The following is a 20,018-nucleotide window of genomic DNA, read 5'->3' as shown; positions in this document are numbered from 1 at the left end:
CCCTCAGACTTCAAGAAGAACATAATAATTCCAATCCCAAAGAAAGCAGGTGTTGACAGACGTGAAAATTACCGAACTATCAGTTTAATAACTCACGGCTGCAAAACACTGACGCGAATTCTTTACAGACGAATGGAAAAAGTAGTAGAAGCCGACCTTGGGGAAGATCAGTTTGGATTCCGTAGAAATATTGGAACACGTGAGACAATACTGACCCTACGACTTATCTTAGAAGCTAGATTAAGGAAAGGCAAACCTACGTTTCTAGCATTTGTAGACTTAAAGCTTTTGACAATGTTGACTGGATACACTCTCTCAAATTCTGAAGGTGGCAGGGGTAAAATATAGGGAGCGAAAGGCTATTTACAATTTGTATAGAAACCAAATGGCAGGTATAAGAGTTGAGGGGCATGAAAGGGAAGCAGTAGTTGGGAAGGGAGTGAGACAGGGTTTTAGCCTCTCCCCGATGTTATTCAATCTGTATATTGAGCAAGCAGTGAAGGAAACAAAAGAAAAATTCGGAGTAGGTATTAAAATCCATGGAGAAGAAATAAAAACTTTGAGGTTCGCCGATGACATTTTAATTCTGTCAGAGACAGTAAAGGACTTGGTAGAGCAGTTGAACGGAATGGATAGTGTCTTGAAAGGAAGATATAAGATGAACATCAACAAAAGCAAAACGAGTGTAATGGAATGTAGTAGAATGAAGTCCGGTGATGCTGAGGGTATTAGATTAGGAAATGAGACACTTAAAGTGGTAAAGGAGTTTTGCTATTTGGGGAGCAAAATAACTGATGATGGTCGAAGTAGAGAGGATATAAAATGTAGACTGGCAATGGCAAGGAAAGCGTTTCTGAAGAAGAGTAATTTGTTAACATCGAATATAGATTTAAGTGTCAGGAAGTCGTTTCTGAAAGTATTTGTATGGAGTGTAGCCATGTATGGAAGTGAAACATGGACGATAAATAGTTTAGACAAGATGAGAATAGAAGCTTTCGAAATGTGGTGCTACAGAAGAATCCTGAAGATTAGATGGGTAGATCACATAACTAATGAGGAGGTGCTGAATAGGATTGGGGAGAAGAGAAGTTTGTGGCACAACTTGGCTAGGAGAAGGGACTGGTTGGTAGGACATGTTCTGGGGCATCAAGGGATCACCAATTTAGTATTGGAGGGCAGCATGTAGGGTAGAGGGAGACCAAGAGATGAATACACCATGAAGATTCAGAAGGATGTAGGTTGCAGTAGGTACTGGGAGATGAAGAAGCTTGCACAGGATAGAGTAGCATGGAGAGCTGCATCAAACCAGTCTCAGGACTGAAGACCACATCAACAACAACATGAAAGTGTGCCCTATTAGACTCCTCTCAATCTGAAACGTCGCAGTCCGGGAAAGCAAGATCGTATAAAAGGTAATTTATGTGATGTCAGAATCTGTTATGTTGTAGTTATGTAGCGTAATATAACTGAACCAGCTCTATGTTTGGCTTGGCATAATGTTTTTTAAGATGAATGTAGATGAGCTTAGTTTTGGAAATCGATGTTTTTAAATAAATGTGCTTGACAGTTTGGCGCTGGTGGTATTCATCTCTGGTTATTTTACTGTGGACTGATTTGCTGTTGATGATTTGGCGGCTAATCCTATAGGACCTGTCCACTACGTTAAATCAGATTGGATCCGCGAGTAAAAGGAAGTAGCTTTGACGTCAGCGGGCCTGATATATACGGAGCAGAGTTTTGTTTTGGTCGGCGTAGCGCTACATTGCTTTGAAGTAAGCTGTCGCGTGCCGCTGTGCGGCCCGACGGTAATGTTGATAGCGTCGCTGCTGGTTTGAAGGACGGCATGGCATTTACCTGTTGCAGATATAGTCTGCCCGTGGCATTGCCGGCCGTTGTGACCAAGCGGTTCTAGGCGCTTCAGTCTGGAACCGCGCTGCTGCTACGGTCTCAGGCTCGAATCCTGCTTCGGGCATGGATGTGTGTGATGTCCTTAGGTTAGTTAGGTTTAAGTAGTTCTAAGTCTAGGGGACTGATGACCTCAGATTTTAAGTCCCATAGAGCTTAGATCCATTTTTTTTTTTTTTTTTGTCCGTGGCCTCTATGTTTTCAGTAGGCTGTACTTCCCCGCTGGCCTTGACCTTGACTAATTTGTAACATATGAGAAATCTTAGCGTTATCAGAGCTGTTTGCAGTTTGTATAGGATAACTGTGCGGGATCGGTATATCGGAATCTGCGTGTTTGCTTGTATTAAATAAAAGGTGGACTGAATATAAAATATTTTCTTCCCCTTGGTAGTCTGTTGGGAAAAAAATTGGAACTGTTTTTGGCATTATCTTGACGGGCTGTCTTGTTTGATAGAACTGATTCGTTGTAGATAATAAAATCCTGTTCACATAAAATGACATCTGCATATATACTGGTCTCCTGAATATGCTTCCTACGACGTTGCTTTCGTGGCTTAGGCTTTTCTGTACTGGTGCTGAGAGTATTACTCTGAGCCGTTTCACAAATTTTATCTGAAATTTCACAAATGTTGCTTGACAGTGTAAGGTCAACTGTGCCAGAAGATAATTTTTTTATGAAAGCTGCTCTCAATTGTAGTTCTCTAACGTAATCAGAGTGAATGTGCTGTTCGTTAGTATTAGAAGTGGGCTGTTGAGATAAATTCGAATTGTTGTGACCATCATTCTTACGGGCTGTGATATCAGGTTGGGCTGGCTTATCGTCGGTAGTTTAACTCTGTTTGCTCAAAATAACATCTGCATCCATGCTGGAATTCTGAATGTGACTTTCACGAAATTGCTGCTTTTTATTTTCTGCAGTAATGGACGCCGTCTTCTTGTAGCTGTTAATTTTGCGTTCTGACTGTAGGTTGTAATAATTACACGTAACTGCTTTGAAAGAGATAATCGGATCGAACACAAGTGTTGTTATAAAAATTTTGCCTCTCAGAACGGACTGCGAAAGTATGTCAGTGGGCTGTGAGGGGTATACATAGCTTGGTTTTTTGCAGTGTTAGTTGCACAATTCAAAGATTCATTGTAAGGGAACTCGTCATGTTCTTCAAAAAATTGAGCATTGTGATGCAGTGACAATGTGATATTTCTGGTATGCGTCACGGAAGGAAACAAACTCTGTTCTTTGTTGAGACTGAATGTGGCGTCTGATTTTGATCTTTCGCAACATTAATCTGAGTGTAATAGAAGTTATTTGTTGCGGATTGATTTTGCTGTTAGAATTTGGTTTGCAAATCGATCGTTGGGAAATAGCATTTATCAGCACAAAGGTAGACTGAAGCAGAAGTGTTCGCACAGGATGAAGCGAATAACTGTGACGGAAGGTTTTCATGCCAAAAGGCGGCGTTGTGTGTACCATTTTTGGGTTGACAGAAAACTTCTTTCTATTAGTGTCTTCATAATTAATATGGGCCTTGATAAGTTCACTATTAACCGTTTCAAACTGCATGGGTGGCTGAACATGGTGGTCATGAGCGTTACTCCAGACGGTATTGTCGTTAGTATCAATGAAATGTATTGAAATTTCTGAGGTGAGAAACAGCTTTGTTATCAAATTTGGTAGGCACAATTGGTTCATGAATGTTTTCCAAGATTATCGACCTGCTGTTGCTGACGGTAGCGTCGGAGGAAAAATTGACAATTTAATGTCGCTTAATAGAGGTCGTAGTTAACTCCTCAGAACAATAATGCTCTGTATTGTCGATAGAATTTTGAATAGAATATGAGGTTTGCGACGTGGCAACGTCTGTAACGGAATCTACATAAGCGTCAACATGGGTTGTAACACTAGTGACCAACAGCTGTTCTACTGCCTCTTTTTGTACAACTAACGACTGTAAAAACTGATTGGTTTCCTCTGTGTGTTGACGGAGAAAGTCTATGTTAAGATCTGATCGAGAGTTTTGTTGACCTATTCTGTCATTAACGGATTGGGTTTCATCTTTAAGCTTTTTATAGATTTCACTACATTGATGTCTTAAAGAATTAATGTCATCTCTCAAAGGGTTGGTGCTGTCTGCGCACTGCCTCGCTATGACTTCAGTTTTACCGCAAAGACGTCGTTCGTTAAACTGAGTAAACTGTTTAACCATCATTTGCATGAAATTTTGAAGCGTCGCTTCCCTATTCTTTTCAATTGTTGCGTCGGGTGTCACCTGTGTTGTGCTTTGTGGTGTGGAGACATCACCTACAACCATGGATGTCTCGTTTCTTGCATTATCTGGATGATTACCACTAATGCAATCTGACGGATTTTTAAAAACAGATTGAGTATTTTGGACTATTGACGTGCTATTGGCATTCTGATTGGCTGTACAAGAATTGGGAACTTCATTGTCCTGATAAGATAAGGAATCGTGTTCTGACATCTGCGTATTAAGCAATATCTACCTCCCTGTTCCGCTATGCCGGAAACGACAATCTGAGCATGTGGTAAATTATGTGAAATCATATTGTCAGGGAACTATACATTACTCTGGGAAGCGGAATTCACGTTTTCTGTGGTACTTCGCAACTGTTGCACCGCAGAGTGGTTACTGTCATCCTCAACATCGTTATCAATAATGGGGAAATGGCTAATTCCTTATCTCTATTTGTAAGAGTACCGGAACGTTGGTACATTTGCGCGGCATCGTAAATCAAATACAGAGTATAACTCCAAAGACAAAAATTCGACAATCAGCTAAATGGAAAAAAAGCAAGACGGAGCTAAGAACGCCGATAAACTGTGGAAAAATTTTGTACAATTTAGTAAAGTACGTTGCTACAAAACAATATCTAACCACTATTATTGCTACGGTGTGGTTGAGAGCACAGAATATATATCATCAGGTTACCTTCCATTTGGAAAGCGTTTGCACTCAGCGACTGTTATATTGACTTGTAAATTATATAGTGCAGCAATTAGTTGTCCTTTTTAAATTTTAATATGCACATCCAGATTTCGGCTAGAAGCTAGCCATTCTCAATGCACCCTTATTTTCGCTCAATGCATGTTAGCACCCACAGTGAAGCCCAATCAACAGGGACTTACACGGATTGAGAGAAAATAATAGTGCATTGAGAATGGCTAGCTTCTAGCCTAAATCTGGATATGCATATTAAAATTTAAAAAGGACAACTGATTGCTGCAATCTATAATTTACAAGAATATATATATCTCTCACTATTTTACTATCAACGATCTCACAAAGCTACGACTGGCAGAGCTGTCGCCAAGTGTAGCGTTCTCAAAATATTTTCTCTTAATACAAATTTGGTACTCATGGCGGGGTCGCCATGTGTAACTTTCTTTTAAAAAAATGAATAATAAACTTTACGATTATGTTGAATGTATGTCTCATCTGTGGAATGAGTACTGAACTCTAATTGTTGTGTGCTTATTCAGTGTTATTGTTAGCAAAACTTTACATGAATTGATTGGGCAAAGCGATTTCCAATACCAATAAAGAAATACAGTCACTGCAAAATACATTCAGCCCCCTGGGCACTGAATCATCTCGCCCTGTTCAAAACTGATAACTTTGGTCCCTGTACACATAACAAATAAATGAAATTGTCTTACCTCTATTTAATGCGATATATTCTGGATATATGACCTGGACAGGGAGGCGGTATTTATTATGGTAAATTACTTACACTGAGTTCTTTTTAGCAGAATTGTATTGCAAGTTAACTTTGGCTTTTCAAAAACATCTGACAATTGTGGTTACATTACTGACAATTGATTCACATACAATGCCATTTAAACAGTAAGTATTATCTAACCTCATTAAACCAGTATAAATTCAAATCACCAAATTAAATATAGCTCTGTTAAAAAATCTTAGAAACATTACAAAGTGAAACATCTAATTAGCCTTTTTATCAAAACGGTTTATGTACATTCTGCGGTTACACAACAATTACAAATTATCAGCCAACTCATCTTCACTAACGCGCTGGAAAAAACAAAAATCATAATTATTTAACATCTTTACCTTGCTTGCATGAAAACTTCTGCTTCCAAGTTTAAAAATATTGACACACCTAAATTAATCTAACACTTGGTGGCTTCACACAGCACACCACAATAACTGCCTACTCCATCGTCTTTTTCTCACTGATACAACTGTGTGCCCAACGCTCTCTTGCTCCAAGACTAAGTCTCAGACCAGAAGCAGTATCTTAGGCTTGTGGTCGCGCACAGTCAGCCATCCACATTATCGAGCCTGTCAGAGAGATTCATCGTGTATAGTGTACTAGTTTCATTTTAATTTATTAATATTCTTGCGTTATTCTGGTGCCACATACAAGTGTGCCGTATTAGACTCCTCTCAACCTGACCTAAATCCTTTGGATTTCTTCCTGTGATGACGTTTGAAGAACTGATATCCAGTGTTCACGCTGCGCTTGTATCTGTGAATGCAGCCATGTTGCGAAGAGTCCAGAGGTGTAAGATACAGCGTGCCGCGCAGAGTTTGGAGGTGCAGAGGGGCCACTTATAGAATCTGCCCTGAGGAGAACGTTTCTTTTGTAAAAGTCATGTGGTCATTAATATGGAAACTAGTATTGACACTGGTTGCTAATGTGTTACACCTGGGCGGCCGCACTGTGCGTAGCATAAATGACTAATTGATGCTGGGTTATTTAATTGTGCAATCATATTTAGCATCTCGAAATTGATATTGTATTTGTAGTTATTCTGTCCTATGACGGGTCACTTGTATCATCTGTCTATTTCTGATTTGTCTGACCGCGTGTTGGTTATGTTCACCGTTACAAAACACTGTACTGTGTAAATGTCGAATACTTGTGGCTTAGGAAACGATGTATACTGCAGCATTATATGACAGAATGAAATTGGCAAATAAAAGCAATACGCGTCAACCCACAATCGAACGCCCGCCATCTTTCGTTCTAACACAAGACGCTAACCACTGCACCAACTGACAGAACTACTTCTAAATGGTGATGAAGGTTCATTTACGCAGGACGAAATTGTGTGAGAAACATTCTAGTATTGCTAGTATGTGAGGAATCGCGCTGCGAAGTTCGAATGCGCGAATTTTTCTTCACGCTGTATACGTCGGAACTGTTACATAAACGCAAGCTCTAGGGACGTGATTTATAATATGCAATAAGTGAATAAATGAATTAGTCATATTACGGTTCAATGCAAGTGTAGTACTTTAAGAATAATAAACTTTCGTTTACCAACAGAGATTAAAGAAGATAATATCTAAAGGATTCTCACAACAAACTAGAGTACTTATAGTATAAATAACCAAAATATTCTATTACAATGTTACTTGGTAATTTCGGTTCCAAGACACACCGAGAGAGTCATAATAGTTCCACAACTGGATCACACAAACTACAAACAACGAAAATGGATAAAACTGTTAAACTTTACTGCTTTTAAGAACCCACCGATTGAAAGTACATAATATGTATACGTACAGGTACTTAGAGAGACATAAGCATGAAGAGATGGCTCTACTAAAACTGGATCAATCAGTTAACAAAGGAAAAAATATATCGTAAATCCAAATAAAAAGTCTGATTCAAATCAATTTCAGTCGGACCTAAATAAAATGGAAAAAATTAAGTAGAATTCCCATATTTAAGCTTACAAAAGCTTTTGATAGTTCTAATAAGAAATATGTACGGCAAAGCGTGAGGCAACTTTGTATTTCTAAAAAATTGATAGATTTAATAACATCCTACTACAACGCGGAGATTTCTTAAGCGCACATGTCACTGCCAAACAGTTGTCCAGACCAATGTCTGCCACAAAGAAAGAGATTAAAAAAATGAATTTCATAATTCCAACTACAGATTCTGGTTGCCTACAAAACTTCGAGCTTATGGATACTAATCTCAGGCAAGACGGATCATTAGTTACAAAGCCATGAAACTTAAGCGATCATTTTATGCAATTAGATTAATTTTCCGCAGCCAGTACCACCGATGGATTGCATACATGGAGAATCATCCATTTTCTTGATGTACAACACGCTCAAAATGGCTAAATTCTCGTAAATTTCCGGCCATTACATTTGAATATAAGTTGAAGCCATGTGGTGGCAGAGACATATGAGCTCGTACCTCATTCGGGGAATTGTCGCTTACACAAATGTCTAAATTTGAGAGTCAGAGAGACTGAACCAGGCTGCACCAACAGTTGATTCCTCCCCACGTCATGTTGGTTGCGGACATTTGTTAACTGTGTGCGTAGACTACAGTGTGGCGTCCGAGTATACAATGAGCACGCAGAGGCACTCTACAGCCCCATTCGTCCGCTGTTCTTGGACGAGTACAAATAAAAGATAGTAGGAATGGGCAGTTACCGCCATCTTTGTATGCAAGAGTTACTTTCCGCCAGTCTGGGAGCAGCCTTGTGTTAAGAGCGTCTAGTTTGGTCAGCATGTTTCTTGCTAGGAAACGCGCAGCAATTACGGTGGTGGATTTCGTGCGATCAGGCCGTTTTTCACAGTGAAAATCCCTCATCGCGACTCCACTGATGGCCGCGTGGGAGCTCTTTGTCATTCGGCCCCTCTGTGAAAGTAATACGCAACTAGTGACTAGCAACTATCAGATTCTTGATTCGTTTGAGTTTAATATTCCTCGCTCTCTTTAGGGACCGGACCTATTTTCGTTTCGATTTCTCACTGTGTTTGATGTCTTTTTTTAGTTTCATATCTTCTCCTACTAAAGGCGGCATCTTGCCAGTTCATCCAGAATCGTGAATGCTTTCTGTAAAGCACCGTGACATGCTACCTAGTACTTGTGTGTCTTTCTGGAATATAAATACACTCCTCGAAATGGAAAAAAGAACACATTGACACCGGTGTGTCAGACCCACCATACTTGCTCCGGACACTGCGAGAGGGCTGTACAAGCAATGATCACACGCACGGCACAGCGGACACACCAGGAACCGCGGTGTTGGCCGTCGAATGGCGCTAGCTGCGCAGCATTTGTGCACCGCCGCCGTCAGTGTCAGCCAGTTTGCCGTGGCATACGGAGCTTCATCGCAGTCTTCAACACTGGTAGCATGCCGCGACAGCGTGGTCGTGAACCGTATGTGCAGTTGACGGACTTTGAGCGAGGGCGTATAGTGGGCATGCGGGAGGCCGGGTGGATGTACCGCCGAATTGCTCAACACGTGGGGCGTGAGGTCTCCTCAGTACATCGATGTTGTCGCCAGTGGCCGGCGGAAGGTGCACGTGCCCGTCGACCTGGGACCGGACCGCAGCGACGCACGGATGCACGCCAAGACCGTAGGATCCTACGCAGTGCCGTAGGGGACCGCACCGCCACTTCCCAGCAAATTAGGGACACTGTTGCTCCTGGGGTATCGGCGAGGACCATTCGCAACCGTCTCCATGAAGCTGGGCTACGGTCCCGCACGCCGTTAGACCGTCTTCCGCTCACGCCAAAACATCGTGCAGCCCGCCTCCAGTGGTGTCGCGACAGGCGTGAATGGAGGGACGAATGGAGACGTGTCGTCTTCAGCGATGAGAGTCGCTTCTGCCTTGGTGCCAATGATGGTCGTATGCGTGTTTGGCGCCGTGCAGGTGAGCGCCACAATCAGGACTGCATACGACCGAGGCACACAGGGCCAACACCCGGCATCATGGTGTGGGGAGCGATCTCCTACACTGGCCGTACACCACTGGTGATCGTCGAGGGGACACTGAATAGTGCACGGTACATCCAAACCGTCATCGAACCCATCGTTCTACCATTCCTAGACCGGCAAGGGAACTTGCTGTTCCAACAGGACAATGCACGTCCGCATGTATCCCGTGCCACCCAACGTGCTCTAGAAGGTGTAAGTCAACTACCCTGGCCAGCAAGATCTCCGGATCTGTCCCCCATTGAGCATGTTTGGGACTGGATGAAGCGTCGTCTCACGCGGTCTGCACGTCCAGCACGAACGCTGGTCCAACTGAAGCGTCAGGTGGAAATGGCATGGCAAGCCGTTCCACAGGACTACACCCAGCATCTCTACGATCGTCTCCATGGGAGAATAGCAGCCTGCATTGCTGCGAAAGGTGGATATACACTGTACTAGTGCCGACATTGTGCATGCTCTGTTGCCTGTGTCTATGTGCCTGTGGTTCTGTCAGTGTGATCATGTGATGTATCTGACCCCAGGAATGTGTCAATAAAGTTTCCCCTTCCTGGGACAATGAATTCACGGTGTTCTTATTTCAATTTCCAGGAGTGTATATTCAAGTTTAATCGTATTTACTGGCAATCATTGCTCTGTAGCTTTCCAAATGTCCTGTTTACTTCAAATTAAACTACAAATTCGGCGATGAAACACCTGTCAAGTGAAGAAATCTTCACTGTCCATGACAAGATTAGCAAGTAAGTGTTACTAAATGTATTATAGAAAAACGATGATCGGCAGTACTTTCCCTAGTTTTATTCATGTAAACTAAAGACCATTCGCTACACTGCACCTTAGCTAAAAATGTAAAATGAAAGTTGAAAGCAAACTCTCTGCAGATTTCGAGTTCAAAACAGGAGTCGAAGGAACGGAAATACTATTCCTAGTTTTATTTATTAGTATCATTAATATAGTAGTTGAGCAAGCAAATATATTAAAAAGATTGAGCACAATTAAACATCGAGGATAATATCCTCACGTATTTCTACCATATTTCTCTATTAGATGACAACGAAAGTGCATTAAAAGGTCTCAAAACGCAACAGACAATTGTTACAAACGTCATAGGTCTTCATAAAAAAATTGATAAAACAATATAATTCACCTTAACTCGCCTTTCGGAAAACAGTTATACACTAAAAATTAATAACACAACTATTCTACAAACTTATGATTTTAATATCTTGTCATCCCGTTCATTTCTCACACCATAAAACTGATATCGAATCTCAATTCAGAAGGTTAACAATATCATTATGGCCGTAGGATGGTTTTCGAAAGCAATTTACTTCCTAAGAAATCGAAACTGCTCATACACATATCGTTAATTGCACCAGTTTCAACCTGCAGTTCTGAAACCAGGAGTTTCAAAAAACAAGAAGGAAGTAAATTATTGATATCTGAACGCAAAATCTTAAGTAAAATATTTCGATCCGTTGGAGACAGCAGTACTAATGACGGGAGAGTTATATATGATTATTGTCTTTATATTTTACTGAAAGAACCGGCTAAAGTAAGAAAAATAGAAGCCAGAAGATTTCAATGGGTAGGGCACGTCAATAGTACACTCTGACAGTATTAAAATAGTTCAGTGTTGCTCATTTTGCAGCAAAAACTATTCACTGGTTGTAAAAGTTAATAACAATATAGTAATAATGCTTGAGATGAAGTGAAGGCTGAAGAAAAGAACTGTGAATGCTGTCTCTGCACAGACATAGTAAATAAATTAACTATAACCTCCTAACTTTTATAAATATGACGATGATAATGCTACATGAAATAGATATTTCAAACAAAATAGCCACTGCCACCAACTAAAAAAATGTGTAGTTAATGAGTGAAGGCTATCCACCGATAGTCATTCAAGTTAACATCACCAGTGACATTGTAGGTTTACTGTTCAAGAATTCTACAGTCTCCGTTTAATCACCCAGTCCACATTTAGTAACTGTGTATCGGTCATTTTACGCTGCCGTTTTTCAATAGCTTTCGCAGCTTGTCCTCTGGAGATTCAGAAGGTGGGCAGGAAGGTTTGATGAACGCCAAGTGTCCATTATATGAGCGTTACCCATGAATTTCAACTGGTAGAACATCCGGGTGACAATCAATACTTAGAGAATGGCAGTTTTAAATGGTTAATAACACTTAAATTCAACTTTTGGTTAGAGGGTCTTGCGATTAAAACGCATGGGCATTTAATGATTCATCTTTTTTTTTATGCAAACAAAGGATATCCCGTCGCTCAAGAAATACTTCTTTTGGATGTGTTTCCATTCAGCTACGTGAAATGTCAATAAACTGACAGGCTCACCCCGCGCAACTGATCTTACCGCACGACACCATTGTAAATAATGATGACGAAGCGTTCACGTATTTGGAAGTAGTATCTCATGATTTCAACCGTGTGCTGAGTGGTCCAGGCGGTATTTTTTCCGAAAACGGACAAACACAACGCGAAACCTGTCGGTGCGTCATAGGCGGCTCGTCTGCATTCCTGGCGACTGCCTCAGCGGCGCTGACTAAACACCTGCGGGCGAGGGGCAGCTGTGCCAGTCATACCTGCTGGCTGACGTCACTAGCAGGGGCCTTGCCGCAAGGTCGGTTCGTCTGCAGTACATTGCTACCATGGAGGTAGAATAAGGGGAGATGGCGCTACAGACTTACGCTGTACGTTGTTTTGAAGCTAGTGGGAGGGGCCTGCCGCCATCTTGGATCCCCCAAAACATTAGCAGACGAGTGTTTACAACTGCTTCTTCTTCGTTATTTCTGTCGTGTGCACGCGATATTTATTTTATATAGTTAATGTTACACTATTTTAATGAACAACACAGCATAAGGAACGCAACTCTAAACGTTTTTCTGGTCTTAAATGCATATTCGATACAGTAATACGACATGAAAATATGACGCTTCTGGCCTCAGTACTGTAATTCCTTTTTGTTTATACACTTCGAATAACCGAGAAGAGAAGTATTTGCTATGAAAAGCGTGCTTCCGTAATCCATTTCTATTCACTTACATTGACTTGTGTTTGTGTCGATAATTGATAAAGCCAGAACTCCAAAAGCAATTATTGATAGTTTAGAGGCACCGAAATGCAGTGAAATGCAAATTTTAAATGTTCAAGTTTGCAAGAAGCTTAACCTTATTTCCTTTGGTGTCCCATCGATGTATGCAAGAATGATATAAACAAGCCAGCTGTCATCTCGACGAAAATAATGATTCGTTAAATTACGAAGGCAAAGAACGGAATTTAAGATTGTCAGGCCCATTGTAGTTTACACATCTGCTTTGTTTTTAAATTGTACCTACCAAGTGACATTTAGTGTGGCAAATAACAGCAATTTACAGGGTAACACGAGAACACAGTGATTAAAGTAATGATCTAAATAGCCTGAAATTAGATAGGGAACTTTGCTTTAACATAAGTAACCCTTTAAGTACTTATAATTTCACCACTGTAACAGATGCTCCACAGGTTTTACTGAAGATTTAATTAACTACTTGTAGTTACATTACTTTTATATTAAATTATCGCATTTTAAAACATTAGTCCCCATTTCCAGGATATTTCTTGCCAGGACTTTTCAGTTACTTGGGAATAACCAAAAAATGAAAACCAAGTGTATTGCTCACCTCCAGATAGCGCTTCACGTTGCATTGATTGGAAATCTAAAGTCAAATCATAGAAGCAAAACCATACTGTGAAACTTTACAGCGCATCAGAATTTCTAGTATATAAAAGAAAGTAGCGCTTAAATAAGTCCACTTACGAATGAAATGTGATTTGTTTAAACTTTAGACTATAATCAGAACGATTAGTACACCCCTAAGCCACGCAAGCTGGCATTTTTTATCAAAACACTTCACGACTACAAGGAATCAAACCACCAGAAGTGAATGTTTTGGGGTAGCTAACATGGCGGATCTTCAATTGGGTCGGCTTCAAGTTTGTGACATCATGACAACTCCCCTTTACCTCCATGATTGGTACAGCGTGACCTCCGCCGTTTAATACGAGCGTTCTCCAGATCGTGTGTCGTGCGGTGTCGGCCTTACTTAAAAATGTCTCAGGTGAAGGGGACGCAATAGTTAAACGGAACGGTAGCTAAGGTAGAGTATTCGAAATTTCTGGGTGTATGCATTGATGAGGGGTTGAACTGGAAAAAACACACTCAAGATCTGCTGAAACGTTTGAGTTCAGCTACTTATGCTATTAGGGTCATTGCAAATTTTGGCGATATACATCTCAGTAAATTAGCTTACCACGCCTATTTTCATTATCTGCTTTCGTATGGCACCATATTCTGGGGTAACTCACCACTGAGTAAAAGAGTGTTCCTTGCACAAAAGCGTGTAAGCAGAATAACTGCTGGAGCTCATCCAAGATCATCCTGCAGACACTTATTTAAAGTATTAGAGATCTTCACTGTAGCCTCACAATATATTTTCACTTATGAAATTCGTTATTAACAATCCGAACGAATTAAAAAGTAATAGCACTGTACATGGCTACAACACTAGGAGAAAGGATGATCTTCACTACTCAAGGTTAAATCTAACTTTGGTTCAGAAGGGGGTAAATTACGCTGCGACAAAAGTCTTTTGTCACTTACGTAATATCAGATAGCCATATAGCATTTAAAAGGAAATTAAAAGAATTTCTTAATGGTAACTCCTTCTACTCATTAGATGAATTTTTGGATATAGTAAGTGGGTAATTTCCCCAATCCCCACAAAAAAATTAAAAATATTAAGTGTCATGTAATATTTTGTGTAATGTAATATCTTGTACAGACACCTTTTATTAACCTGACACGTTCCACATCATTCATGATCTATGGAACAAGTAGTAATCTAATCTAATCTAATTCTCGTAATGGTGTGGAGGAAGACGCGAGCAAATAACATGAACTATGTAACCTGACTGCTAGTTTATAACTAACAAGGGAAGTACCCTAGCTCGAAATGATTTTCAAACTCGTGGACGTGTCTGTTCTCCCACCCAGATGTTACTCTGTGTGTACCGTATGTCCGTCCCTTATCGAAGAGAAAACGTGGAGTTTCAATGGAGTAGTTAAACCAGAGCGGCATCGAGCAGTTCATGCCAAAGATCTGGATAAACATCAGTGTCATGTTTGATAACGCACTGTTGCAGTGCGGGTACACTGAGAGTAATGTAGCACGTCTGCATGCTGACCACTTCAGAAGTGCACTTTGTTTCGTATTACAGGTAAATGACCTTGTTGTCTGTTATAACAGAATTTCTCCCTATATTAAAACAATACAGGAGGTCTTTATAGATCACGAAACTGCAAATGCTTACGATGAGAACGCACAGGGTCGGTCTGGCTATCTCCTTTAGGTTGTCGAATTTGTTTTAGAATCCTCGTAACAAGTTACCAAATTCATGGTTAACGGGTGTTGGTGTGGCACTTTAAGGCTTCCTGAGAAACCTGATGTTCTGTCAGGATTGTCTCCATTAGTCTTTAAGGATCCTCAAAGATCCAAAAAAAAAAAAAAAAAAAAAAAAAAAAATCCGGAGTCCCGTTAGACTCCATTTTTCAGATTTCTACCAGGCGTTGGCTTCATAGGTACTTTTCGCTGTCTGCTTTGTTATTGCTCACGTTACAGCTAACATATTGCTAAATGTATGAGATAACATATATTGCTACGAAGAGAGCCCTGAAATACTCTTTAGAGATGCTGTGCTGTGACTTTCTTTGGATCTTTAATTTTCAACAAAACGAAATATATTATGTTCTTATTATTCTGGATCTGGCTTTCTATAAAAGGGAACATTGTTTCGCTATTGCAACTCGCTATCAAGTTCAACATATCTTCCTTACTTTATTGAAAAGGTTACTGAAAATTATTTCGTTATCAATACTGATGTTACAGTACGCAACGTTTGTTCAACATCAAAAATTTGCAGTGGATTTTTGTTAACAGTAAAACACCAATAAGTACCACGACTAACACGAGAACATGACACTATTATCAGAAAAAAAATGTTTTTATTATAACGTTTGCCAGATCTCGCATCCGTCGGCCGTCGTAATTTAATATATTATTATTATTATTATGTTGAGTGTTGCCGACTTACGTGGTGGGCCTTAATAAAAATGATATTTCATTCAATTTTGATTTACGATTAAATGTTTTTGTGAAGTTCCCCTTTTTAACAATATTAATAAATTATTTATTACGTTCATGAATGTTAGACTCACTGAATCTTAAAACATGAGCGTATACGTTGAATAATCGAATAAACTTTTCATATTAATTTACTCGGCTAGTCAGTTCACTTTAAAGCAAAAAATCTTTAGTTATTAATTATAATTTTTTCTATTAATTATTAATTTTTTCTTACCTCTGTTAACCATTGTATTGTAGTCGGAGTCCTGGCTCAGGCTCTCGGTTATGGTACTGAAAATAAGAACCTTAAAGCCAAGTAATTCTTCAACTTCGTGCGACTGTGAAGAAAAATGAATATTATGTTAATAGCGGGCGAGTTTTTCGCTTCCGCTAATTTTTTATAAGTTAATATCGCCGCGTAATGGCGTCGTTGGCTGCATCGGCCGCTGCGATTGTTGAACTGTAAATTTCTTGAATGCAGGTTAATTCAAGGAAGGCGGACATGAAATCGGGACCACCTCTTACAAATTAAAAGTGCACAATAATATTAAATGAATATATTATCTGCTTAATTCGTACAAATATGCTTACATTTGCCAGCACTCGCAAGATGCCCGTCTACACACAACCAAGACAAGAGAAGAAGTAAAGACGACTAAAAAATTAACAAAAGAGCGTATCTTGTCGTGTCTTTAGATCATTTTGTTATATTTCTTTGCCCTCGAAACTTACACAGAGAAATTATTATAATATAGGGAAAAATGTATGTTCGCCTGAGCGGCTAGTGTCCACTTATTATTTAAATTTTAAATGTCTCTTCTTTATAAATACCGTTTTTTAAAGTCTTTTCGTAATATAGCACTGGGGACGCTATACAGACCAGAATTACGCACAGAAAATTTCTTTTATGTCATGAAGGTAAATTATCTTTTTTGCACTGTTAATAATATAACATCATCCGCAGGCCGCGTCCACCTGTAAAACACATCATAAAATCTGCTGCTCCGCCCTGCAATTCCGAAAGCTGAAAGAAATAATTTTAGTTCACTATTCCCTGTCCGCTTCTTTGCTGTATGATTGATTTCATTTAATGTAGTTTGAATGCGCCGCGGCTGCGGCTCTCGTTCGTAGCGCAGCTCTGCACCACGAATAATATTTAAATAGCTGAAAATATCTTAAAAGAATGGGATAAAATACCAGGCAAGCTTATTATAAATCATAATGCAAGTTTTCACTAAGCAACTCTATTCAAAACATTTAGACACATTACATTCTTACACACCTTTACAAATCAATGCCTAATGGCATCCTTCTCTCAATCTTGACAAAAGAATGCTACACAAGCATACAATATAGCGTCACAGGCTCTTCCTACTCACGTGACTCCAAAAAGACGACAGAGAAATTAATGCTCGGTAACTACTATTCATGCTCGGTTTGGTATATTTTCATCTTTGTTTGATATTTAATAAGTATCGTCTGTGGCGGTTTCAGTACTCGCCGACAAAGATATTATCTTTAAAAAAATAGGTACATAATTCTATACAAGTGTAAAACATGACACATAATGCTTTCTCTTTATTACATAAAGTTCACACAATCGTTGTCCACGCAATTGCAATCAGCCAGTTCAGTTATTCTCTTCTTTTTTTTTTTTTACCACATATGTAGTTTGCCAGGAGACGTTACATACTGTAGTGGCCTTTGGAGGACCCTTAGTTCCTACTGGAATGTGGAGTCGGAATTGCAGGAGGCTGCCGCATAGTGAGTGTGATAATAATTTTTGATTGTTAGCAGTTCACTTAAGAGATACAAAGGTAGCAATGATTCCCACTTTCTACCAATGAATGGAATGAGAAGAATATTTAAATACTGTCGTTAAAAAAGTACTCTCTGCTACGCAATAAACGGTGCTTGTTACTGGCGAGGAGAAAAAGGCAGAAATGAATTCAATGGAAGAGGAGTCAAAATATGCGAAGACGTGTCTCGGCTTATTCGTAGATACTCGTCCGTTTCTCAAAAAGCGACGGTCAAAGGTTTCGACGTTATTTCTTTGCCGTTTAGCAAACGATGGTCTCTGCCAAAATGGTGGCATAGTGGCTGGCATCATGCGCTCTAAAGTTTTGTGCCCCGTGTTCGAAACCCTATTATTGTTTTGATTTATTTTTATTTTTTTCGCTTATCTACCTATGTCCGTAGGAGGTTACTACAAGAACGTTTCTTGTCAATTTAAGGGATACACGGGCATTATATTAATTGTAAAATTACTTCTGGATTTCAGAATAAGTGTCATATGTGTATTTTATTATATGTACAATATACGTGTGTACGGTATTTCCAAGGGTTACAATCTTTTTAAATTCTGATATTCTTATATCAGTTCTAACATCAATTTTTATATTTTATTCTTTTGTTTATTCTCCAGGAAGATTTGGTGCTTTCCTTTCGATGATGCAGTTCATAGTGTTACGTATCCCCGTGCACTTTGATTTTATATACAGTTTGATTGAATGTAAAAGAATGTTATTCATTTGCTTGGTAGTAATAAAATCATGGATTCAACTTCTATGATCTTTGGCTATAATACAGTTTATATTGCATAGTACTTTAAGTAAACCAATTGTTGATTATCGTTCCAAACACAAAAGTTAAAATGCAGTTCTCACCACTGGTTTCTGTAGTTGAAAATTTAACTTTGTGCACTCAAACCTATTATGTGGGGATACGCACAACACTAAAAGATTTCCTGTTGTGCATGTATGATCGTTAATTTGCAAAACTATGTTCTCATAACTCTGATCTGGCTTGTTAGAAACGAAACACTGCATCATTAATGTAACTGTGTTTCTCTACTTTAGTCTCTGGAATTCCTCTGAAAATTGCTCTTATTACATGCACAGAAGTTACAGTATGCAATGCTTGCCAGACATAAAAGCTGCAGTGGATTTTTTAACATTTGAACATTGTTGATTGCCACGACAAACACGAGAGCATGAAACTAAAAATGAAAATGATTTTAATATTATTAGCCAGACCAGATTTGAACACAGCAGTCTTTGATCTCACACAAGTAAAGTTTTAACTCTCTGATTTACGTAAATTATTTCCGTCACTAATATTGTACTACGAGTTACCCATGTCCATCTGAAAATGACATAATAAAATCTGCAATCCTCCTCCGTGATCTCCGGGAAGCTGAAAGATATAATTTTAATGTACAATTACCTGGCCGCTTAGTTGCGAGAAAACTGCTTTCATTCCATTATAGTTTGAATTTTCCGCTGCAGCGGCTCCCGCGATCGTGGCGCAGCACTGCGTTACAACAAATGCTAAATTAGCTGAAAAGGACTAAAAATGTGGGATGAAATACTGGACAAGCGAGCTGCAAATTATTACAAGTATTTTTAACAATTTCTATATTCAGAATTAACATAAAATTCAAAGTACACGCCTTTTATAATACATCAGTGCCCAATGACGTCTTTCTCGATCAAAAAACAAATGAAATCGAACTAAACATTCGAGAGAGCGTCACAGGCTCTTACAACATTCACGGCTACGAGAAGACAGAGTAATGTCTAAGCCTCCATACTTATAAGCAATTTAATATGATAATACATATCTTTGTTATATTGTGAGTTATCATTGTCTGCGTCGGTTTCCACACTCGCCGACCACAGGCGTTATCTGCAAAATTGTTATACATAACATTAAACAAACATAAAAATGCAAAATGATTATTTCTTTTGTACAGAATCCACATAATCGATAACTGTTCACACAGAAATGAAATAATAGAACACAGATAAATGTTTTTTGCATATATTACACAGATTTTACAAATGTCCTGCCCGGAGAACTCACAATAGAAACATCCGAAACATGGAAATTCCGAATACAACGAGGTTTGCCATAGTGATATTTCTTTATATGAAACTCACTCGGGAACGAAACGTCGCTAACATTGCTGACGATTTCGCGCTTTGGCAATAGTATCGCCACAAACCATGTACAGTGACCGCTTTTCCGAGAACTGCCACTTGCACCAGATTGTGAAACAAGATAAACTACAGGAATTTCACCAAAAATAAAAAAAACCAATTTCTCGTTCATTTGTTGTTTATTTTTTAAAATTCATTCATCAAACGTACATTTGTTGTTGTTGTGGTCTTCAGTCCTGAGACTCGTTTGATGCAGCTCT

This window comes from Schistocerca cancellata, chromosome 1 (assembly GCF_023864275.1).
Source record: "Schistocerca cancellata isolate TAMUIC-IGC-003103 chromosome 1, iqSchCanc2.1, whole genome shotgun sequence".
Classification (NCBI taxonomy): Eukaryota; Metazoa; Arthropoda; class Insecta; order Orthoptera; family Acrididae; genus Schistocerca; species Schistocerca cancellata.
Note: the sequence above shows the minus strand (reverse complement) of the source record.